At 47.5% G+C, this 23,515-nt stretch overlaps 11 non-coding genes and 6 pseudogenes across 11 annotated transcripts; all 17 read right to left on the reverse strand.

Moving 5' to 3' along the window:
- Positions 1-462: 462 nt before the first annotated feature.
- Positions 463-653, reverse strand: LOC142694931 (U2 spliceosomal RNA). The gene has a single exon (XR_012863095.1). It is a non-coding gene; the product is annotated as a U2 spliceosomal RNA (small nuclear RNA).
- A 1,280-nt stretch (positions 654-1,933) lies between these two features.
- Positions 1,934-2,124, reverse strand: LOC142694933 (U2 spliceosomal RNA). Its single transcript, XR_012863097.1, has one exon. It is a non-coding gene; the product is annotated as a U2 spliceosomal RNA (small nuclear RNA).
- A 1,288-nt stretch (positions 2,125-3,412) lies between these two features.
- LOC142694934 (U2 spliceosomal RNA) lies at positions 3,413-3,603 on the reverse strand. Its single transcript, XR_012863098.1, has one exon. It is a non-coding gene; the product is annotated as a U2 spliceosomal RNA (small nuclear RNA).
- A 1,292-nt stretch (positions 3,604-4,895) lies between these two features.
- LOC142694935 (U2 spliceosomal RNA) lies at positions 4,896-5,086 on the reverse strand. The gene has a single exon (XR_012863099.1). It is a non-coding gene; the product is annotated as a U2 spliceosomal RNA (small nuclear RNA).
- A 1,288-nt stretch (positions 5,087-6,374) lies between these two features.
- LOC142694936 (U2 spliceosomal RNA) lies at positions 6,375-6,565 on the reverse strand. Its single transcript, XR_012863100.1, has one exon. It is a non-coding gene; the product is annotated as a U2 spliceosomal RNA (small nuclear RNA).
- Positions 6,566-7,857: 1,292 nt separating this feature from the next.
- Positions 7,858-8,048, reverse strand: LOC142694937 (U2 spliceosomal RNA). The gene has a single exon (XR_012863101.1). It is a non-coding gene; the product is annotated as a U2 spliceosomal RNA (small nuclear RNA).
- Positions 8,049-9,378: 1,330 nt separating this feature from the next.
- Positions 9,379-9,569, reverse strand: LOC142694946 (U2 spliceosomal RNA). The gene has a single exon (XR_012863109.1). It is a non-coding gene; the product is annotated as a U2 spliceosomal RNA (small nuclear RNA).
- Positions 9,570-10,888: 1,319 nt separating this feature from the next.
- On the reverse strand, positions 10,889-11,079 carry LOC142694947 (U2 spliceosomal RNA). Its single transcript, XR_012863110.1, has one exon. It is a non-coding gene; the product is annotated as a U2 spliceosomal RNA (small nuclear RNA).
- Positions 11,080-12,416: 1,337 nt separating this feature from the next.
- On the reverse strand, positions 12,417-12,624 carry LOC142694456 (U2 spliceosomal RNA; annotated as a pseudogene).
- A 1,351-nt stretch (positions 12,625-13,975) lies between these two features.
- LOC142694472 (U2 spliceosomal RNA) lies at positions 13,976-14,086 on the reverse strand (annotated as a pseudogene).
- A 1,359-nt stretch (positions 14,087-15,445) lies between these two features.
- LOC142694460 (U2 spliceosomal RNA) lies at positions 15,446-15,626 on the reverse strand (annotated as a pseudogene).
- A 788-nt stretch (positions 15,627-16,414) lies between these two features.
- On the reverse strand, positions 16,415-16,484 carry LOC142694476 (U2 spliceosomal RNA; annotated as a pseudogene).
- A 1,339-nt stretch (positions 16,485-17,823) lies between these two features.
- Positions 17,824-18,004, reverse strand: LOC142694458 (U2 spliceosomal RNA; annotated as a pseudogene).
- A 789-nt stretch (positions 18,005-18,793) lies between these two features.
- LOC142694477 (U2 spliceosomal RNA) lies at positions 18,794-18,863 on the reverse strand (annotated as a pseudogene).
- Positions 18,864-20,188: 1,325 nt separating this feature from the next.
- On the reverse strand, positions 20,189-20,379 carry LOC142694948 (U2 spliceosomal RNA). Its single transcript, XR_012863111.1, has one exon. It is a non-coding gene; the product is annotated as a U2 spliceosomal RNA (small nuclear RNA).
- Positions 20,380-21,708: 1,329 nt separating this feature from the next.
- LOC142694950 (U2 spliceosomal RNA) lies at positions 21,709-21,899 on the reverse strand. Its single transcript, XR_012863112.1, has one exon. It is a non-coding gene; the product is annotated as a U2 spliceosomal RNA (small nuclear RNA).
- Positions 21,900-23,242: 1,343 nt separating this feature from the next.
- On the reverse strand, positions 23,243-23,433 carry LOC142694951 (U2 spliceosomal RNA). Its single transcript, XR_012863113.1, has one exon. It is a non-coding gene; the product is annotated as a U2 spliceosomal RNA (small nuclear RNA).
- Between the last annotated feature and the right edge of the window lie 82 nt (positions 23,434-23,515).

Here is a 23,515-nt window from a genome sequence, read left to right on the forward strand (position 1 = left end):
TGTACACAGGTAGGTCCATTGTGGCGGGCAGGCGAGCGGGCGGGCTGCTTTATTGGCTGTTTGCTGTTCCCCTACTCCACTCCACTATTTGACTGTTGTGCTGCATCAATCAATCAATCAATCAATCAATCAATCAATCAATCAATCAATCAATCAATCAATCAGTGGCTGGCTCAGGTGCAGCTCTTTAACTTACCTAAAAGGGAGGGCGGAGAGAAGACAAGGAAGGTGAATGAGGTGTTCCAATGTGAAATGCCGGAAACACAGAAACACAGACGACACACAACAAGAGGTGGCAATCTATTCATTAATTGCATTTAATCAATGAGCTCATTATCACTCATGCATTGTCCAACAGGTGTTGAAATAATGGGATTAAAAGGGGAGATCCCTTCAGAAAGACAGAAACAATAGCAAAGACAAAAAACACTTTTGGAATCTGCTTTTAGTCAACACATAAGGAAAGGGTGCACCGGTCCTGGAAATACTGCAATACCAGGTCAATGCGTGGAGTGGACAGAGCAAGCTCTATTTCCATCTCCCTGTTCTAAAAATCCATTTAATATATGGTCCCCAGATAGGGGACGTATCAGATATTAAACTGATAAGAACAGATACTACACTTGATCTTAGCCAAAAGGCCGAGAAGCGATAACCCGAACGGGCCGCGCGTTGCCCGAGCCTGCCCGATACTGCTGTTCAGCCCTTGCAGCGATTCAGCCTACTTCTAGGCAATTCCATGGGGCCCTGCAGGCTCACACACTCACAGCTACACGGGAGGTGAATAAAGGCCGGAGAGGAAGCCAGACAGGATTTGCTTCTTTTGCTTGCACCACAATGCAGTGCTGAAAGAGGAGGAATCTACATAAAAACGCCTTCCTGGCAACGCCCAAATGCCCTGCTGCCATGCAGATAAACACTGGCAGCGGCAGCAAGTGCATGCCCACAGCCACCCCTTGTTCCTTCACACCTTGTATCAGCTGTAATCCAGTCCAGTCCAGTGCTGCCTGCTGAGCAGCACTGACCAACACTGCCTGGGCCCAGGCTTTTATCTCTGAGGCCCCATTATGATGTCAGAAAGCTGGCTCTGGAATCCTGAGGGCTCCACTATGACACGTGCAAAGTTCCGTCTGAACTTTATATAAGACGGTGAGGCTCAGTCAGTCACTCAGTGTTGCCTGAGAGGGCAACACTGCAACAGCCGGCCGCCAGGCTGTCTTTTTTTTGCACAGCTAGTTGCCTCCAGGAGGCCACAAGAGGGAGACAAGGGACTGCAAAATGGAAAATAGGCATCCACCAACTTTACAGACAACTTCTCCTTGCTCCTACAACCTCCATCCTTGCACAGTTTGTTATTCTTCTAGGTAACATAGTAACAAATCCAAATTGCTGCTCTCTTTGTAGGCAAGCAAGGCTTTGTTGCAACTGCAATTCTTACTTCTTCTTGAAATGTAGGGACGACAGTACATTCCATCACATCCATCTAGTGTACACAGGTAGGTCCATTGTGGCGGGCAGGCGAGCGGGCGGGCTGCTTTATTGGCTGTTTGCTGTTCCCCTACTCCACTCCACTATTTGACTGTTGTGCTGCATCAATCAATCAATCAATCAATCAATCAATCAATCAATCAATCAGTGGCTGGCTCAGGTGCAGCTCTTTAACTTACCTAAAAGGGAGGGCGGAGAGAAGACAAGGAAGGTGAATGAGGTGTTCCAATGTGAAATGCCGGAAACACAGAAACACAGACGACACACAACAAGAGGTGGCAATCTATTCATTAATTGCATTTAATCAATGAGCTCATTATCACTCATGCATTGTCCAACAGGTGTTGAAATAATGGGATTAAAAGGGGAGATCCCTTCAGAAAGACAGAAACAATAGCAAAGACAAAAAACACTTTTGGAATCTGCTTTTAGTCAACACATAAGGAAAGGGTGCACCGGTCCTGGAAATACTGCAATACCAGGTCAATGCGTGGAGTGGACAGAGCAAGCTCTATTTCCATCTCCCTGTTCTAAAAATCCATTTAATATATGGTCCCCAGATAGGGGACGTATCAGATATTAAACTGATAAGAACAGATACTACACTTGATCTTAGCCAAAAGGCCGAGAAGCGATAACCCGAACGGGCCGCGCGTTGCCCGAGCCTGCCCGATACTGCTGTTCAGCCCTTGCAGCGATTCAGCCTACTTCTAGGCAATTCCATGGGGCCCTGCAGGCTCACACACTCACAGCTACACGGGAGGTGAATAAAGGCCGGAGAGGAAGCCAGACAGGATTTGCTTCTTTTGCTTGCACCACAATGCAGTGCTGAAAGAGGAGGAATCTACATAAAAACGCCTTCCTGGCAACGCCCAAATGCCCTGCTGCCATGCAGATAAACACTGGCAGCGGCAGCAAGTGCATGCCCACAGCCACCCCTTGTTCCTTCACACCTTGTATCAGCTGTAATCCAGTCCAGTCCAGTGCTGCCTGCTGAGCAGCACTGACCAACACTGCCTGGGCCCAGGCTTTTATCTCTGAGGCCCCATTATGATGTCAGAAAGCTGGCTCTGGAATCCTGAGGGCTCCACTATGACACGTGCAAAGTTCCGTCTGAACTTTATATAAGACGGTGAGGCTCAGTCAGTCACTCAGTGTTGCCTGAGAGGGCAACACTGCAACAGCCGGCCGCCAGGCTGTCTTTTTTTTGCACAGCTAGTTGCCTCCAGGAGGCCACAAGAGGGAGACAAGGGACTGCAAAATGGAAAATAGGCATCCACCAACTTTACAGACAACTTCTCCTTGCTCCTACAACCTCCATCCTTGCACAGTTTGTTATTCTTCTAGGTAACATAGTAACAAATCCAAATTGCTGCTCTCTTTGTAGGCAAGCAAGGCTTTGTTGCAACTGCAATTCTTACTTCTTCTTGAAATGTAGGGACGACAGTACATTCCATCACATCCATCTAGTGTACACAGGTAGGTCCATTGTGGCGGGCAGGCGAGCGGGCGGGCTGCTTTATTGGCTGTTTGCTGTTCCCCTACTCCACTCCACTATTTGACTGTTGTGCTGCATCAATCAATCAATCAATCAATCAATCAATCAATCAATCAATCAATCAATCAGTGGCTGGCTCAGGTGCAGCTCTTTAACTTACCTAAAAGGGAGGGCGGAGAGAAGACAAGGAAGGTGAATGAGGTGTTCCAATGTGAAATGCCGGAAACACAGAAACACAGACGACACACAACAAGAGGTGGCAATCTATTCATTAATTGCATTTAATCAATGAGCTCATTATCACTCATGCATTGTCCAACAGGTGTTGAAATAATGGGATTAAAAGGGGAGATCCCTTCAGAAAGACAGAAACAATAGCAAAGACAAAAAACACTTTTGGAATCTGCTTTTAGTCAACACATAAGGAAAGGGTGCACCGGTCCTGGAAATACTGCAATACCAGGTCAATGCGTGGAGTGGACAGAGCAAGCTCTATTTCCATCTCCCTGTTCTAAAAATCCATTTAATATATGGTCCCCAGATAGGGGACGTATCAGATATTAAACTGATAAGAACAGATACTACACTTGATCTTAGCCAAAAGGCCGAGAAGCGATAACCCGAACGGGCCGCGCGTTGCCCGAGCCTGCCCGATACTGCTGTTCAGCCCTTGCAGCGATTCAGCCTACTTCTAGGCAATTCCATGGGGCCCTGCAGGCTCACACACTCACAGCTACACGGGAGGTGAATAAAGGCCGGAGAGGAAGCCAGACAGGATTTGCTTCTTTTGCTTGCACCGCAATGCAGTGCTGAAAGAGGAGGAATCTACATAAAAACGCCTTCCTGGCAACGCCCAAATGCCCTGCTGCCATGCAGATAAACACTGGCAGCGGCAGCAAGTGCATGCCCACAGCCACCCCTTGTTCCTTCACACCTTGTATCAGCTGTAATCCAGTCCAGTCCAGTGCTGCCTGCTGAGCAGCACTGACCAACACTGCCTGGGCCCAGGCTTTTATCTCTGAGGCCCCATTATGATGTCAGAAAGCTGGCTCTGGAATCCTGAGGGCTCCACTATGACACGTGCAAAGTTCCGTCTGAACTTTATATAAGACGGTGAGGCTCAGTCAGTCACTCAGTGTTGCCTGAGAGGGCAACACTGCAACAGCCGGCCGCCAGGCTGTCTTTTTTTTGCACAGCTAGTTGCCTCCAGGAGGCCACAAGAGGGAGACAAGGGACTGCAAAATGGAAAATAGGCATCCACCAACTTTACAGACAACTTCTCCTTGCTCCTACAACCTCCATCCTTGCACAGTTTGTTATTCTTCTAGGTAACATAGTAACAAATCCAAATTGCTGCTCTCTTTGTAGGCAAGCAAGGCTTTGTTGCAACTGCAATTCTTACTTCTTCTTGAAATGTAGGGACGACAGTACATTCCATCACATCCATCTAGTGTACACAGGTAGGTCCATTGTGGCGGGCAGGCGAGCGGGCGGGCTGCTTTATTGGCTGTTTGCTGTTCCCCTACTCCACTCCACTATTTGACTGTTGTGCTGCATCAATCAATCAATCAATCAATCAATCAATCAATCAATCAATCAATCAATCAATCAGTGGCTGGCTCAGGTGCAGCTCTTTAACTTACCTAAAAGGGAGGGCGGAGAGAAGACAAGGAAGGTGAATGAGGTGTTCCAATGTGAAATGCCGGAAACACAGAAACACAGACGACACACAACAAGAGGTGGCAATCTATTCATTAATTGCATTTAATCAATGAGCTCATTATCACTCATGCATTGTCCAACAGGTGTTGAAATAATGGGATTAAAAGGGGAGATCCCTTCAGAAAGACAGAAACAATAGCAAAGACAAAAAACACTTTTGGAATCTGCTTTTAGTCAACACATAAGGAAAGGGTGCACCGGTCCTGGAAATACTGCAATACCAGGTCAATGCGTGGAGTGGACAGAGCAAGCTCTATTTCCATCTCCCTGTTCTAAAAATCCATTTAATATATGGTCCCCAGATAGGGGACGTATCAGATATTAAACTGATAAGAACAGATACTACACTTGATCTTAGCCAAAAGGCCGAGAAGCGATAACCCGAACGGGCCGCGCGTTGCCCGAGCCTGCCCGATACTGCTGTTCAGCCCTTGCAGCGATTCAGCCTACTTCTAGGCAATTCCATGGGGCCCTGCAGGCTCACACACTCACAGCTACACGGGAGGTGAATAAAGGCCGGAGAGGAAGCCAGACAGGATTTGCTTCTTTTGCTTGCACCACAATGCAGTGCTGAAAGAGGAGGAATCTACATAAAAACGCCTTCCTGGCAACGCCCAAATGCCCTGCTGCCATGCAGATAAACACTGGCAGCGGCAGCAAGTGCATGCCCACAGCCACCCCTTGTTCCTTCACACCTTGTATCAGCTGTAATCCAGTCCAGTCCAGTGCTGCCTGCTGAGCAGCACTGACCAACACTGCCTGGGCCCAGGCTTTTATCTCTGAGGCCCCATTATGATGTCAGAAAGCTGGCTCTGGAATCCTGAGGGCTCCACTATGACACGTGCAAAGTTCCGTCTGAACTTTATATAAGACGGTGAGGCTCAGTCAGTCACTCAGTGTTGCCTGAGAGGGCAACACTGCAACAGCCGGCCGCCAGGCTGTCTTTTTTTTGCACAGCTAGTTGCCTCCAGGAGGCCACAAGAGGGAGACAAGGGACTGCAAAATGGAAAATAGGCATCCACCAACTTTACAGACAACTTCTCCTTGCTCCTACAACCTCCATCCTTGCACAGTTTGTTATTCTTCTAGGTAACATAGTAACAAATCCAAATTGCTGCTCTCTTTGTAGGCAAGCAAGGCTTTGTTGCAACTGCAATTCTTACTTCTTCTTGAAATGTAGGGACGACAGTACATTCCATCACATCCATCTAGTGTACACAGGTAGGTCCATTGTGGCGGGCAGGCGAGCGGGCGGGCTGCTTTATTGGCTGTTTGCTGTTCCCCTACTCCACTCCACTATTTGACTGTTGTGCTGCATCAATCAATCAATCAATCAATCAATCAATCAATCAATCAATCAATCAATCAGTGGCTGGCTCAGGTGCAGCTCTTTAACTTACCTAAAAGGGAGGGCGGAGAGAAGACAAGGAAGGTGAATGAGGTGTTCCAATGTGAAATGCCGGAAACACAGAAACACAGACGACACACAACAAGAGGTGGCAATCTATTCATTAATTGCATTTAATCAATGAGCTCATTATCACTCATGCATTGTCCAACAGGTGTTGAAATAATGGGATTAAAAGGGGAGATCCCTTCAGAAAGACAGAAACAATAGCAAAGACAAAAAACACTTTTGGAATCTGCTTTTAGTCAACACATAAGGAAAGGGTGCACCGGTCCTGGAAATACTGCAATACCAGGTCAATGCGTGGAGTGGACAGAGCAAGCTCTATTTCCATCTCCCTGTTCTAAAAATCCATTTAATATATGGTCCCCAGATAGGGGACGTATCAGATATTAAACTGATAAGAACAGATACTACACTTGATCTTAGCCAAAAGGCCGAGAAGCGATAACCCGAACGGGCCGCGCGTTGCCCGAGCCTGCCCGATACTGCTGTTCAGCCCTTGCAGCGATTCAGCCTACTTTTAGGCAATTCCATGGGGCCCTGCAGGCTCACACACTCACAGCTACACGGGAGGTGAATAAAGGCCGGAGAGGAAGCCAGACAGGATTTGCTTCTTTTGCTTGCACCACAATGCAGTGCTGAAAGAGGAGGAATCTACATAAAAACGCCTTCCTGGCAACGCCCAAATGCCCTGCTGCCATGCAGATAAACACTGGCAGCGGCAGCAAGTGCATGCCCACAGCCACCCCTTGTTCCTTCACACCTTGTATCAGCTGTAATCCAGTCCAGTCCAGTGCTGCCTGCTGAGCAGCACTGACCAACACTGCCTGGGCCCAGGCTTTTATCTCTGAGGCCCCATTATGATGTCAGAAAGCTGGCTCTGGAATCCTGAGGGCTCCACTATGACACGTGCAAAGTTCCGTCTGAACTTTATATAAGACGGTGAGGCTCAGTCAGTCACTCAGTGTTGCCTGAGAGGGCAACACTGCAACAGCCGGCCGCCAGGCTGTCTTTTTTTTGCACAGCTAGTTGCCTCCAGGAGGCCACAAGAGGGAGACAAGGGACTGCAAAATGGAAAATAGGCATCCACCAACTTTACAGACAACTTCTCCTTGCTCCTACAACCTCCATCCTTGCACAGTTTGTTATTCTTCTAGGTAACATAGTAACAAATCCAAATTGCTGCTCTCTTTGTAGGCAAGCAAGGCTTTGTTGCAACTGCAATTCTTACTTCTTCTTGAAATGTAGGGACGACAGTACATTCCATCACATCCATCTAGTGTACACAGGTAGGTCCATTGTGGCGGGCAGGCGAGCGGGCGGGCTGCTTTATTGGCTGTTTGCTGTTCCCCTACTCCACTCCACTATTTGACTGTTGTGCTGCATCAATCAATCAATCAATCAATCAATCAATCAATCAATCAATCAATCAATCAATCAGTGGCTGGCTCAGGTGCAGCTCTTTAACTTACCTAAAAGGGAGGGCGGAGAGAAGACAAGGAAGGTGAATGAGGTGTTCCAATGTGAAATGCCGGAAACACAGAAACACAGACGACACACAACAAGAGGTGGCAATCTATTCATTAATTGCATTTAATCAATGAGCTCATTATCACTCATGCATTGTCCAACAGGTGTTGAAATAATGGGATTAAAAGGGGAGATCCCTTCAGAAAGACAGAAACAATAGCAAAGACAAAAAACACTTTTGGAATCTGCTTTTAGTCAACACATAAGGAAAGGGTGCACCGGTCCTGGAAATACTGCAATACCAGGTCAATGCGTGGAGTGGACAGAGCAAGCTCTATTTCCATCTCCCTGTTCTAAAAATCCATTTAATATATGGTCCCCAGATAGGGGACGTATCAGATATTAAACTGATAAGAACAGATACTACACTTGATCTTAGCCAAAAGGCCGAGAAGCGATAACCCGAACGGGCCGCGCGTTGCCCGAGCCTGCCCGATACTGCTGTTCAGCCCTTGCAGCGATTCAGCCTACTTCTAGGCAATTCCATGGGGCCCTGCAGGCTCACACACTCACAGCTACACGGGAGGTGAATAAAGGCCGGAGAGGAAGCCAGACAGGATTTGCTTCTTTTGCTTGCACCGCAATGCAGTGCTGAAAGAGGAGGAATCTACATAAAAACGCCTTCCTGGCAACGCCCAAATGCCCTGCTGCCATGCAGATAAACACTGGCAGCGGCAGCAAGTGCATGCCCACAGCCACCCCTTGTTCCTTCACACCTTGTATCAGCTGTAATCCAGTCCAGTCCAGTGCTGCCTGCTGAGCAGCACTGACCAACACTGCCTGGGCCCAGGCTTTTATCTCTGAGGCCCCATTATGATGTCAGAAAGCTGGCTCTGGAATCCTGAGGGCTCCACTATGACACGTGCAAAGTTCCGTCTGAACTTTATATAAGACGGTGAGGCTCAGTCAGTCACTCAGTGTTGCCTGAGAGGGCAACACTGCAACAGCCGGCCGCCAGGCTGTCTTTTTTTTGCACAGCTAGTTGCCTCCAGGAGGCCACAAGAGGGAGACAAGGGACTGCAAAATGGAAAATAGGCATCCACCAACTTTACAGACAACTTCTCCTTGCTCCTACAACCTCCATCCTTGCACAGTTTGTTATTCTTCTAGGTAACATAGTAACAAATCCAAATTGCTGCTCTCTTTGTAGGCAAGCAAGGCTTTGTTGCAACTGCAATTCTTACTTCTTCTTGAAATGTAGGGACGACAGTACATTCCATCACATCCATCTAGTGTACACAGGTAGGTCCATTGTGGCGGGGCGGGCTGCTTTATTGGCTGTTTGCTGTTCCCCCTACTCCACTCCACTATTTGACTGTGGTGCTGCATCAATCAATCAGTGGCTGGCTCAGGTGCAGCTCTTTAACCTACCTAAAAGGGAGGGCGGAGAGAAGACAAGGAAGGTGAATGAGCTGTTCCAATGTGAAATGCCGGAAACACAGAAACACAGAAGACACACACACACACACACACACACACACACACACACACACACACACACACACACACACACACACACACACACACACACACACACACAACAAGAGGTGGCAATGTATTAATTAATTGCATTTAATAAATGAGCTCATTATCACACATGACTGTACAAATGCATTGTCCAACAGGTGTTGAAATAATGGGATTAAAAGGGGAGATCCCATCAGAAAGACAAAAACAATAGCAAACACAAATAGCACTTTTGGAATCTGATTTTAGTCAACACATAAGGGAAGGGTGCACCGGTCCTGGAAATACTGCAATACCAGGTCAATGCGTGGAGTGGACAGAGCAAGCTCTATTTCCATCTCCCTGTTCTAAAAATCCATTTAATATATGGTCCCCAGATAGGGGACGTATCAGATATTAAACTGATAAGAACAGATACTACACTTGATCTTAGCCAAAAGGCCGAGAAGCGATAACCCGAATGGGCCGGCCGTTGACCGAGCCTGCCTAATACTGCTGTTCACCCCTTGCAGCGATTGATTCAGCCTACTCCTAGGCAATTCCATGGGGCCCTGCAGGCTCACACACATTTACAGCTACTAAGCGGGAGGGAGGTGAATAAAGGCCGGAGAGGAAGCTACACAGGATTTGCTTCTTTTGCTTGCACCACAATGCAGTGCTGAAAGAGGAGGAATCTACATAAAAACGCCTTCCTGGCAACGCCCAAATGCCCTCCTGCCATGCAGATAAACACTGGCAGCGGCAGCAAGTGCATGCCCACAGCCACCCCTTGTTCCTTCACACCTTGTATCAGCTGTAATCCAGTCCAGTCCGGTGCTGCCTGCTGAGCAGCACTGACCAACACTGCCTGGGCCCAGGCTTTTATCTATCTCTGAGGCAGGCCCCATTATGATGTCAGAAAGCTGGCTCTGGAATCCTGAGGGCTCCACTATGACACGTGCAAAGTTCCGTCTGAACTTTATATAAGACGGTGAGGCTCAGTCAGTCACTCAGTGTTGCCTGAGAGGGCAACACTGCAACAGCCGGCCGCCAGGCTGTCTTTTTTTTGCACATTTATTTGCCTCCAGGAGGCCACAAGAGGGAGACAAGGGACTGCAAAATGGAAAATAGGCATCCACCAACTTTACAGACAACTTCTCTTTGCTCCTACAACCTCCATCCTTGCACAGTTTGTTATTCTTCCAGGTAACATAGTAACAAATCCAAATTGCTGCTCTCTTTGTAGGCAAGCAAGGGTTTGTTGCAACTGCAATTCTTACTTCTTCTTGGAAATGTAGGGACGACAGTACATTCCATCACATCCATCTAGTGTACACAGGTAGGTCCATTGTGGCGGGCGGGCTGCTTTAATGGCTGTTTGCTGTTCCCCCTACTCCACTCCACTATTTGACTGTGGTGCTGCATCAATCAATCAGTGGCTGGCTCAGGTGCAGCTCTTTAACCTACCTAAAAGGGAGGGCGGAGAGAAGACAAGGAAGGTGAATGAGCTGTTCCAATGTGAAATGCCGGAAACACAGAAACACAGAAGACACACACACACACACACACACACACACACACACACACACACACACACACACACAACAAGAGGTGGCAATGTATTAATTAATTGCATTTAATAAATGAGCTCATTATCACACATGACTGTACAAATGCATTGTCCAACAGGTGTTGAAATAATGGGATTAAAAGGGGAGATCCCATCAGAAAGACAAAAACAATAGCAAACACAAATAGCACTTTTGGAATCTGATTTTAGTCAACACATAAGGGAAGGGTGCACCGGTCCTGGAAATACTGCAATACCAGGTCAATGCGTGGAGTGGACAGAGCAAGCTCTATTTCCATCTCCCTGTTCTAAAAATCCATTTAATATATGGTCCCCAGATAGGGGACGTATCAGATATTAAACTGATAAGAACAGATACTACACTTGATCTTAGCCAAAAGGCCGAGAAGCGATAACCCGAATGGGCCGGCCGTTGACCGAGCCTGCCTAATACTGCTGTTCACCCCTTGCAGCGATTGATTCAGCCTACTCCTAGGCAATTCCATGGGGCCCTGCAGGCTCACACACATTTACAGCTACTAAGCGGGAGGGAGGTGAATAAAGGCCGGAGAGGAAGCTACACAGGATTTGCTTCTTTTGCTTGCACCACAATGCAGTGCTGAAAGAGGAGGAATCTACATAAAAACGCCTTCCTGGCAACGCCCAAATGCCCTCCTGCCATGCAGATAAACACTGGCAGCGGCAGCAAGTGCATGCCCACAGCCACCCCTTGTTCCTTCACACCTTGTATCAGCTGTAATCCAGTCCAGTCCGGTGCTGCCTGCTGAGCAGCACTGACCAACACTGCCTGGGCCCAGGCTTTTATCTATCTCTGAGGCAGGCCCCATTATGATGTCAGAAAGCTGGCTCTGGAATCCTGAGGGCTCCACTATGACACGTGCAAAGTTCCGTCTGAACTTTATATAAGACGGTGAGGCTCAGTCAGTCACTCAGTGTTGCCTGAGAGGGCAACACTGCAACAGCCGGCCGCCAGGCTGTCTTTTTTTTGCACATTTATTTGCCTCCAGGAGGCCACAAGAGGGAGACAAGGGACTGCAAAATGGAAAATAGGCATCCACCAACTTTACAGACAACTTCTCTTTGCTCCTACAACCTCCATCCTTGCACAGTTTGTTATTCTTCCAGGTAACATAGTAACAAATCCAAATTGCTGCTCTCTTTGTAGGCAAGCAAGGGTTTGTTGCAACTGCAATTCTTACTTCTTCTTGGAAATGTAGGGACGACAGTACATTCCATCACATCCATCTAGTGTACACAGGTAGGTCCATTGTGGCGGGCGGGCTGCTTTAATGGCTGTTTGCTGTTCCCCCTACTCCACTCCACTATTTGACTGTGGTGCTGCATCAATCAATCAGTGGCTGGCTCAGGTGCAGCTCTTTAACCTACCTAAAAGGGAGGGCGGAGAGAAGACAAGGAAGGTGAATGAGCTGTTCCAATGTGAAATGCCGGAAACACAGAAACACAGAAGACACACACACACACACACACACACACACACACACACACACACACACACACACACACACACACACACACACACAACAAGAGGTGGCAATGTATTAATTAATTGCATTTAATAAATGAGCTCATTATCACACATGACTGTACAAATGCATTGTCCAACAGGTGTTGAAATAATGGGATTAAAAGGGGAGATCCCATCAGAAAGACAAAAACAATAGCAAACACAAATAGCACTTTTGGAATCTGATTTTAGTCAACACATAAGGGAAGGGTGCACCGGTCCTGGAAATACTGCAATACCAGGTCAATGCGTGGAGTGGACAGAGCAAGCTCTATTTCCATCTCCCTGTTCTAAAAATCCATTTAATATATGGTCCCCAGATAGGGGACGTATCAGATATTAAACTGATAAGAACAGATTTTTTTTTTTTTTTTTTTTTTTTTTTTCCATTCAGATCACGTCTTAAAAATCATAAAATTCAAAATAAAAAAGACTTAGATCATCACAATGAAAACTGAAAACGTATAATTAACTTTTGTTTTCCTCTTTCCTTTTTTCCTTTTAAGAAATCAAAAAAACATTCCTTTTTTAACAGCAATAGTTCCTAACATATCCACTAAATGTTCCTGCAAATCATTACCATCCCATTCACAGTTTACAATGCACGCTAACCACGTTGGCACACCATACCGTTCAAGAAACCCTGGTAAATTTTCTCTTACACAGAGCCGCACCCTTCTCCGCATTTTTTCAAAATTAATTTTACTACGTAACTGCTCTACTTCTTCCAGTAACCTGTCTCTTTCTGCTCTTTCCTCTTCTGAAATGACACTTTTTTTCTTTCTCTCTGCTTTTTTCCTTTTTTTCTCATCACTTTGCCCACTTCCTTCCAATTTCTGAAGCTTTCCTTCTTCCAAACTAACTTCCGCTTCCTTTCTTTTGACTATCTTCTTATTTTCCTCTTGTACCTCACGTTTGCTTTTCTTTGGGCATGATTTGAATATGTGCCCCTCCTCTCCACACATATTACATACTTTCCCTTTCTGACATTCATTATACTTATGCCCCTCTTGCAGACATTTTGTACACATTACTTTCTCACACGTTTCTCTCTCATGACCATAATCTTTACAATTCAAACAAAACATATCCATTCCCAAAAAAAATAAATTTCCACATGCACTTCCAATCTTAAACCGCGCTGGAGGAAACAATAGGTTTCTAGATTCACCAATTCTCACAAATTTACAAAGAAATTTCCATTTCCCAGTCCAAAATCCAAAGGGGTTAAACACTTTCCCCTTTCCCACCACCTCCTCACAAAACTTAGTGAGAAATGACTTAATGTCCTCTTCCTCCACGTAAGGCGAAAACATCTTTACGACCACCAACTTCTTGTTTGGCACAAAATGTGGTGTTACCTTCACACCCACAAGTCTTGGGTCCCTTTTACCTTCCTTCAAGCGTTCCAAAAAATCTGAATAAATTTCTTCTGTAGCGAAGGTAACGTCAAAGCACCCTCTCCTCGGATAGTCCATCACCGCCAAAATGCACGATCTCTCCAGCTGAAAGAAATCCAACAAAAGGACCTTCGTGATGTACTCCAAATCCTTCCTTTGCCTCTCAGATTCCTCCACGAAAAACCGGACCGCATTCCTGGTTCGCATATGTTCGGGAATTTCCTCCATCCTGCTCCAAAAGAATTCCAGCAATCTCCAAAGAAATACCTTCAGTACCGGAGTACCAGGCAGGTGATCGCTCCCCGTTGCCCTGGACTAATCCTCCTCCCCAATAGCAGCAGAGGGGTGAAGTCTCTCCTAAGAGAAACGATCCCCCCAGGCCAAGGAAAAGGGTACCAGGGCACCTCCTGACCAAGAAACAAGGCAATACCCTAAAGTACTACACTTGATCTTAGCCAAAAGGCCGAGAAGCGATAACCCGAATGGGCCGGCCGTTGACCGAGCCTGCCTAATACTGCTGTTCACCCCTTGCAGCGATTGATTCAGCCTACTCCTAGGCAATTCCATGGGGCCCTGCAGGCTCACACACATTTACAGCTACTAAGCGGGAGGGAGGTGAATAAAGGCCGGAGAGGAAGCTACACAGGATTTGCTTCTTTTGCTTGCACCACAATGCAGTGCTGAAAGAGGAGGAATCTACATAAAAACGCCTTCCTGGCAACGCCCAAATGCCCTCCTGCCATGCAGATAAACACTGGCAGCGGCAGCAAGTGCATGCCCACAGCCACCCCTTGTTCCTTCACACCTTGTATCAGCTGTAATCCAGTCCAGTCCGGTGCTGCCTGCTGAGCAGCACTGACCAACACTGCCTGGGCCCAGGCTTTTATCTATCTCTGAGGCAGGCCCCATTATGATGTCAGAAAGCTGGCTCTGGAATCCTGAGGGCTCCACTATGACACGTGCAAAGTTCCGTCTGAACTTTATATAAGACGGTGAGGCTCAGTCAGTCACTCAGTGTTGCCTGAGAGGGCAACACTGCAACAGCCGGCCGCCAGGCTGTCTTTTTTTTGCACATTTATTTGCCTCCAGGAGGCCACAAGAGGGAGACAAGGGACTGCAAAATGGAAAATAGGCATCCACCAACTTTACAGACAACTTCTCTTTGCTCCTACAACCTCCATCCTTGCACAGTTTGTTATTCTTCCAGGTAACATAGTAACAAATCCAAATTGCTGCTCTCTTTGTAGGCAAGCAAGGGTTTGTTGCAACTGCAATTCTTACTTCTTCTTGGAAATGTAGGGACGACAGTACATTCCATCACATCCATCTAGTGTACACAGGTAGGTCCATTGTGGCGGGCGGGCTGCTTTAATGGCTGTTTGCTGTTCCCCCTACTCCACTCCACTATTTGACTGTGGTGCTGCATCAATCAATCAGTGGCTGGCTCAGGTGCAGCTCTTTAACCTACCTAAAAGGGAGGGCGGAGAGAAGACAAGGAAGGTGAATGAGCTGTTCCAATGTGAAATGCCGGAAACACAGAAACACAGAAGACACACACACACACACACACACACACACACACACACACACACACACACACACACACACACACACACACACACACACACACACACACACACACACAACAAGAGGTGGCAATGTATTAATTAATTGCATTTAATAAATGAGCTCATTATCACACATGACTGTACAAATGCATTGTCCAACAGGTGTTGAAATAATGGGATTAAAAGGGGAGATCCCATCAGAAAGACAAAAACAATAGCAAACACAAATAGCACTTTTGGAATCTGATTTTAGTCAACACATAAGGGAAGGGTGCACCGGTCCTGGAAATACTGCAATACCAGGTCAATGCGTGGAGTGGACAGAGCAAGCTCTATTTCCATCTCCCTGTTCTAAAAATCCATTTAATATATGGTCCCCAGATAGGGGACGTATCAGATATTAAACTGATAAGAACAGATTTTTTTTTTTTTTATTGAAAGCCCGAGCCGTGCTTTCTATCACCCAAGTGCATAAAAAGTGCAGAGGTGCCACACAAAAAGTGCACAAGGATGCGGTCTATCGCAGCCCTTCTCTTAAAAGAGAGAGGCCCCGCATAACCATTCCCTGACCCTCCAAACCATAGGCCTAGAGGATCAAGGATCGATGGTCCCCCCTCGCCGAAGCTTAGGGAGACCCAAACACACTCCTAGGCTTCTACCTGGGCTGCCACCCCAGTGTCCACCTAGGAGCCTGCATCCTAGTTGCACCTCCCCTCCGAAGAAGGGAGGCCGGGTTGCAGGGGAAAAAGGAACCAGAAGGCCACACATTTTCCCCCTAGACCTCAGGAGGGTCCCAAAAGGGCACCGCATCCCAAAATCCTTGTGACAAACGTGACAAACACACAGTGAAAAACAAAATTAAATAAGTGGATGTGCGCTGTGATACAGCCTGGACATCCGCCAGGTATATAAAAATTCCTCATCTCCCAGCCAGAAGGCCGGGAGAATAAAGGTGTGTGCTTAAAAGTGTGAAAGAAGAGTGCGTGCAAGTGTGCCTTCACTCAGTGGGATCCCACCCCCAGTGAGTTAGGGCACCCCAGGGTCACCAGCCCTGGGGCACATAGCAACTCGGGCTTTCAAACTACCCGACCTCCTGACCTCGATCCGGCGGTCGCCTGGTCACCTACAAATGGTACCTTTAAACCAAATGCGTACACCAGAGCGATGACCGTTGTGGTTCCCTGCCCTCACCTCGGCGTTCTGTCATCCCCCTACGATGGCCCACGTACCACCGGCAGGGATGATTACTAACCTCAGCTTGAGCAGGTACTACACTTGATCTTAGCCAAAAGGCCGAGAAGCGATAACCCGAATGGGCCGGCCGTTGACCGAGCCTGCCTAATACTGCTGTTCACCCCTTGCAGCGATTGATTCAGCCTACTCCTAGGCAATTCCATGGGGCCCTGCAGGCTCACACACATTTACAGCTACTAAGCGGGAGGGAGGTGAATAAAGGCCGGAGAGGAAGCTACACAGGATTTGCTTCTTTTGCTTGCACCACAATGCAGTGCTGAAAGAGGAGGAATCTACATAAAAACGCCTTCCTGGCAACGCCCAAATGCCCTCCTGCCATGCAGATAAACACTGGCAGCGGCAGCAAGTGCATGCCCACAGCCACCCCTTGTTCCTTCACACCTTGTATCAGCTGTAATCCAGTCCAGTCCGGTGCTGCCTGCTGAGCAGCACTGACCAACACTGCCTGGGCCCAGGCTTTTATCTATCTCTGAGGCAGGCCCCATTATGATGTCAGAAAGCTGGCTCTGGAATCCTGAGGGCTCCACTATGACACGTGCAAAGTTCCGTCTGAACTTTATATAAGACGGTGAGGCTCAGTCAGTCACTCAGTGTTGCCTGAGAGGGCAACACTGCAACAGCCGGCCGCCAGGCTGTCTTTTTTTTGCACATTTATTTGCCTCCAGGAGGCCACAAGAGGGAGACAAGGGACTGCAAAATGGAAAATAGGCATCCACCAACTTTACAGACAACTTCTCTTTGCTCCTACAACCTCCATCCTTGCACAGTTTGTTATTCTTCCAGGTAACATAGTAACAAATCCAAATTGCTGCTCTCTTTGTAGGCAAGCAAGGGTTTGTTGCAACTGCAATTCTTACTTCTTCTTGGAAATGTAGGGACGACAGTACATTCCATCACATCCATCTAGTGTACACAGGTAGGTCCATTGTGGCGGGCGGGCTGCTTTAATGGCTGTTTGCTGTTCCCCCTACTCCACTCCACTATTTGACTGTGGTGCTGCATCAATCAATCAGTGGCTGGCTCAGGTGCAGCTCTTTAACCTACCTAAAAGGGAGGGCGGAGAGAAGACAAGGAAGGTGAATGAGCTGTTCCAATGTGAAATGCCGGAAACACAGAAACACAGAAGACACACACACACACACACACACACACACACACACACACACACACACACACACACACACACACACACACACACACAACAAGAGGTGGCAATGTATTAATTAATTGCATTTAATAAATGAGCTCATTATCACACATGACTGTACAAATGCATTGTCCAACAGGTGTTGAAATAATGGGATTAAAAGGGGAGATCCCATCAGAAAGACAAAAACAATAGCAAACACAAATAGCACTTTTGGAATCTGATTTTAGTCAACACATAAGGGAAGGGTGCACCGGTCCTGGAAATACTGCAATACCAGGTCAATGCGTGGAGTGGACAGAGCAAGCTCTATTTCCATCTCCCTGTTCTAAAAATCCATTTAATATATGGTCCCCAGATAGGGGACGTATCAGATATTAAACTGATAAGAACAGATTTTTTTTTTTTTTATTGAAAGCCCGAGTCGTGCTTTCTATCACCCAAGTGCATAAAAAGTGCAGAGGTGCCACACAAAAAGTGCACAAGGATGCGGTCTATCGCAGCCCTTCTCTTAAAAGAGAGAGGCCCCGCATAACCATTCCCTGACCCTCCAAACCATAGGCCTAGAGGATCAAGGATCGATGGTCCCCCCTCGCCGAAGCTTAGGGAGACCCAAACACACTCCTAGGCTTCTACCTGGGCTGCCACCCCAGTGTCCACCTAGGAGCCTGCATCCTAGTTGCACCTCCCCTCCGAAGAAGGGAGGCCGGGTTGCAGGGGAAAAAGGAACCAGAAGGCCACACATTTTCCCCCTAGACCTCAGGAGGGTCCCAAAAGGGCACCGCATCCCAAAATCCTTGTGACAAACGTGACAAACACACAGTGAAAAACAAAATTAAATAAGTGGATGTGCGCTGTGATACAGCCTGGACATCCGCCAGGTATAAAAAAAATTCCTCATCTCCCAGCCAGAAGGCCGGGAGAATAAAGGTGTGTGCTCATATAGCGTGAAAGAGAGTGCGTGCAAGTGTGCCTTCACTCAGTGGGATCCCACCCCCAGTGAGTTAGGGCACCCCAGGGTCACCAGCCCTGGGGCACATAGCAACTCGGGCTTTCAAACTACCCGACCTCCTGACCTCGATCCGGCGGTCGCCTGGTCACCTACAAATGGTACCTTTAAACCAAATGCGTACACCAGAGCGATGACCGTTGTGGTTCCCTGCCCTCACCTCGGCGTTCTGTCATCCCCCTACGATGGCCCACGTACCACCGGCAGGGATGATTACTAACCTCAGCTTGAGCAGGTACTACACTTGATCTTAGCCAAAAGGCCGAGAAGCGATAACCCGAATGGGCCGGCCGTTGACCGAGCCTGCCTAATACTGCTGTTCACCCCTTGCAGCGATTGATTCAGCCTACTCCTAGGCAATTCCATGGGGCCCTGCAGGCTCACACACATTTACAGCTACTAAGCGGGAGGGAGGTGAATAAAGGCCGGAGAGGAAGCTACACAGGATTTGCTTCTTTTGCTTGCACCACAATGCAGTGCTGAAAGAGGAGGAATCTACATAAAAACGCCTTCCTGGCAACGCCCAAATGCCCTCCTGCCATGCAGATAAACACTGGCAGCGGCAGCAAGTGCATGCCCACAGCCACCCCTTGTTCCTTCACACCTTGTATCAGCTGTAATCCAGTCCAGTCCGGTGCTGCCTGCTGAGCAGCACTGACCAACACTGCCTGGGCCCAGGCTTTTATCTATCTCTGAGGCAGGCCCCATTATGATGTCAGAAAGCTGGCTCTGGAATCCTGAGGGCTCCACTATGACACGTGCAAAGTTCCGTCTGAACTTTATATAAGACGGTGAGGCTCAGTCAGTCACTCAGTGTTGCCTGAGAGGGCAACACTGCAACAGCCGGCCGCCAGGCTGTCTTTTTTTTGCACATTTATTTGCCTCCAGGAGGCCACAAGAGGGAGACAAGGGACTGCAAAATGGAAAATAGGCATCCACCAACTTTACAGACAACTTCTCTTTGCTCCTACAACCTCCATCCTTGCACAGTTTGTTATTCTTCCAGGTAACATAGTAACAAATCCAAATTGCTGCTCTCTTTGTAGGCAAGCAAGGGTTTGTTGCAACTGCAATTCTTACTTCTTCTTGGAAATGTAGGGACGACAGTACATTCCATCACATCCATCTAGTGTACACAGGTAGGTCCATTGTGGCGGGCGGGCTGCTTTAATGGCTGTTTGCTGTTCCCCCTACTCCACTCCACTATTTGACTGTGGTGCTGCATCAATCAATCAGTGGCTGGCTCAGGTGCAGCTCTTTAACCTACCTAAAAGGGAGGGCGGAGAGAAGACAAGGAAGGTGAATGAGCTGTTCCAATGTGAAATGCCGGAAACACAGAAACACAGAAGACACACACACACACACACACACACACACACACACACACACACACACACACACACACACACAACAAGAGGTGGCAATGTATTAATTAATTGCATTTAATAAATGAGCTCATTATCACACATGACTGTACAAATGCATTGTCCAACAGGTGTTGAAATAATGGGATTAAAAGGGGAGATCCCATCAGAAAGACAAAAACAATAGCAAACACAAATAGCACTTTTGGAATCTGATTTTAGTCAACACATAAGGGAAGGGTGCACCGGTCCTGGAAATACTGCAATACCAGGTCAATGCGTGGAGTGGACAGAGCAAGCTCTATTTCCATCTCCCTGTTCTAAAAATCCATTTAATATATGGTCCCCAGATAGGGGACGTATCAGATATTAAACTGATAAGAACAGATACTACACTTGATCTTAGCCAAAAGGCCGAGAAGCGATAACCCGAATGGGCCGGCCGTTGACCGAGCCTGCCTAATACTGCTGTTCACCCCTTGCAGCGATTGATTCAGCCTACTCCTAGGCAATTCCATGGGGCCCTGCAGGCTCACACACATTTACAGCTACTAAGCGGGAGGGAGGTGAATAAAGGCCGGAGAGGAAGCTACACAGGATTTGCTTCTTTTGCTTGCACCACAATGCAGTGCTGAAAGAGGAGGAATCTACATAAAAACGCCTTCCTGGCAACGCCCAAATGCCCTCCTGCCATGCAGATAAACACTGGCAGCGGCAGCAAGTGCATGCCCACAGCCACCCCTTGTTCCTTCACACCTTGTATCAGCTGTAATCCAGTCCAGTCCGGTGCTGCCTGCTGAGCAGCACTGACCAACACTGCCTGGGCCCAGGCTTTTATCTATCTCTGAGGCAGGCCCCATTATGATGTCAGAAAGCTGGCTCTGGAATCCTGAGGGCTCCACTATGACACGTGCAAAGTTCCGTCTGAACTTTATATAAGACGGTGAGGCTCAGTCAGTCACTCAGTGTTGCCTGAGAGGGCAACACTGCAACAGCCGGCCGCCAGGCTGTCTTTTTTTTGCACATTTATTTGCCTCCAGGAGGCCACAAGAGGGAGACAAGGGACTGCAAAATGGAAAATAGGCATCCACCAACTTTACAGACAACTTCTCTTTGCTCCTACAACCTCCATCCTTGCACAGTTTGTTATTCTTCCAGGTAACATAGTAACAAATCCAAATTGCTGCTCTCTTTGTAGGCAAGCAAGGGTTTGTTGCAACTGCAATTCTTACTTCTTCTTGGAAATGTAGGGACGACAGTACATTCCATCACATCCATCTAGTGTACACAGGTAGGTCCATTGTGGCGGGCGGGCTGCTTTAATGGCTGTTTGCTGTTCCCCCTACTCCACTCCACTATTTGACTGTGGTGCTGCATCAATCAATCAGTGGCTGGCTCAGGTGCAGCTCTTTAACCTACCTAAAAGGGAGGGCGGAGAGAAGACAAGGAAGGTGAATGAGCTGTTCCAATGTGAAATGCCGGAAACACAGAAACACAGAAGACACACACACACACACACACACACACACACACACACACACACACACACACACACACACACACACAACAAGAGGTGGCAATGTATTAATTAATTGCATTTAATAAATGAGCTCATTATCACACATGACTGTACAAATGCATTGTCCAACAGGTGTTGAAATAATGGGATTAAAAGGGGAGATCCCATCAGAAAGACAAAAACAATAGCAAACACAAATAGCACTTTTGGAATCTGATTTTAGTCAACACATAAGGGAAGGGTGCACCGGTCCTGGAAATACTGCAATACCAGGTCAATGCGTGGAGTGGACAGAGCAAGCTCTATTTCCATCTCCCTGTTCTAAAAATCCATTTAATATATGGTCCCCAGATAGGGGACGTATCAGATATTAAACTGATAAGAACAGATACTACACTTGATCTTAGCCAAAAGGCCGAGAAGCGATAACCCGAATGGGCCGGCCGTTGACCGAGCCTGCCTAATACTGCTGTTCACCCCTTGCAGCGATTGATTCAGCCTACTCCTAGGCAATTCCATGGGGCCCTGCAGGCTCACACACATTTACAGCTACTAAGCGGGAGGGAGGTGAATAAAGGCCGGAGAGGAAGCTACACAGGATTTGCTTCTTTTGCTTGCACCACAATGCAGTGCTGAAAGAGGAGGAATCTACATAAAAACGCCTTCCTGGCAACGCCCAAATGCCCTCCTGCCATGCAGATAAACACTGGCAGCGGCAGCAAGTGCATGCCCACAGCCACCCCTTGTTCCTTCACACCTTGTATCAGCTGTAATCCAGTCCAGTCCGGTGCTGCCTGCTGAGCAGCACTGACCAACACTGCCTGGGCCCAGGCTTTTATCTATCTCTGAGGCAGGCCCCATTATGATGTCAGAAAGCTGGCTCTGGAATCCTGAGGGCTCCACTATGACACGTGCAAAGTTCCGTCTGAACTTTATATAAGACGGTGAGGCTCAGTCAGTCACTCAGTGTTGCCTGAGAGGGCAACACTGCAACAGCCGGCCGCCAGGCTGTCTTTTTTTTGCACATTTATTTGCCTCCAGGAGGCCACAAGAGGGAGACAAGGGACTGCAAAATGGAAAATAGGCATCCACCAACTTTACAGACAACTTCTCTTTGCTCCTACAACCTCCATCCTTGCACAGTTTGTTATTCTTCCAGGTAACATAGTAACAAATCCAAATTGCTGCTCTCTTTGTAGGCAAGCAAGGGTTTGTTGCAACTGCAATTCTTACTTCTTCTTGGAAATGTAGGGACGACAGTACATTCCATCACATCCATCTAGTGTACACAGGTAGGTCCATTGTGGCGGGCGGGCTGCTTTAATGGCTGTTTGCTGTTCCCCCTACTCCACTCCACTATTTGACTGTGGTGCTGCATCAATCAATCAGTGGCTGGCTCAGGTGCAGCTCTTTAACCTACCTAAAAGGGAGGGCGGAGAGAAGACAAGGAAGGTGAATGAGCTGTTCCAATGTGAAATGCCGGAAACACAGAAACACAGAAGACACACACACACACACACACACACACACACACACACACACACACACACACACACACACACACACACACACACACACACAACAAGAGGTGGCAATGTATTAATTAATTGCATTTAATAAATGAGCTCATTATCACACATGACTGTACAAATGCATTGTCCAACAGGTGTTGAAATAATGGGATTAAAAGGGGAGATCCCATCAGAAAGACAAAAACAATAGCAAACACAAATAGCACTTTTGGAATCTGATTTTAGTCAACACATAAGGGAAGGGTGCACCGGTCCTGGAAATACTGCAATACCAGGTCAATGCGTGGAGTGGACAGAGCAAGCTCTATTTCCATCTCCCTGTTCTAAAAATCCATTTAATATATGGTCCCCAGATAGGGGACGTATCAGATATTAAACTGATAAGAACAGATACTACACTTGATCTTAGCCAAAAGGCCGAGAAGCGATAACCCGAATGGGCCGGCCGTTGACCGAGCCTGCCTAATACTGCTGTTCACCCCTTGCAGCGATTGATTCAGCCTACTCCTAG

This window comes from Rhinoderma darwinii (assembly GCF_050947455.1).
Source record: "Rhinoderma darwinii isolate aRhiDar2 chromosome 5 unlocalized genomic scaffold, aRhiDar2.hap1 SUPER_5_unloc_46, whole genome shotgun sequence".
Classification (NCBI taxonomy): Eukaryota; Metazoa; Chordata; class Amphibia; order Anura; family Rhinodermatidae; genus Rhinoderma; species Rhinoderma darwinii.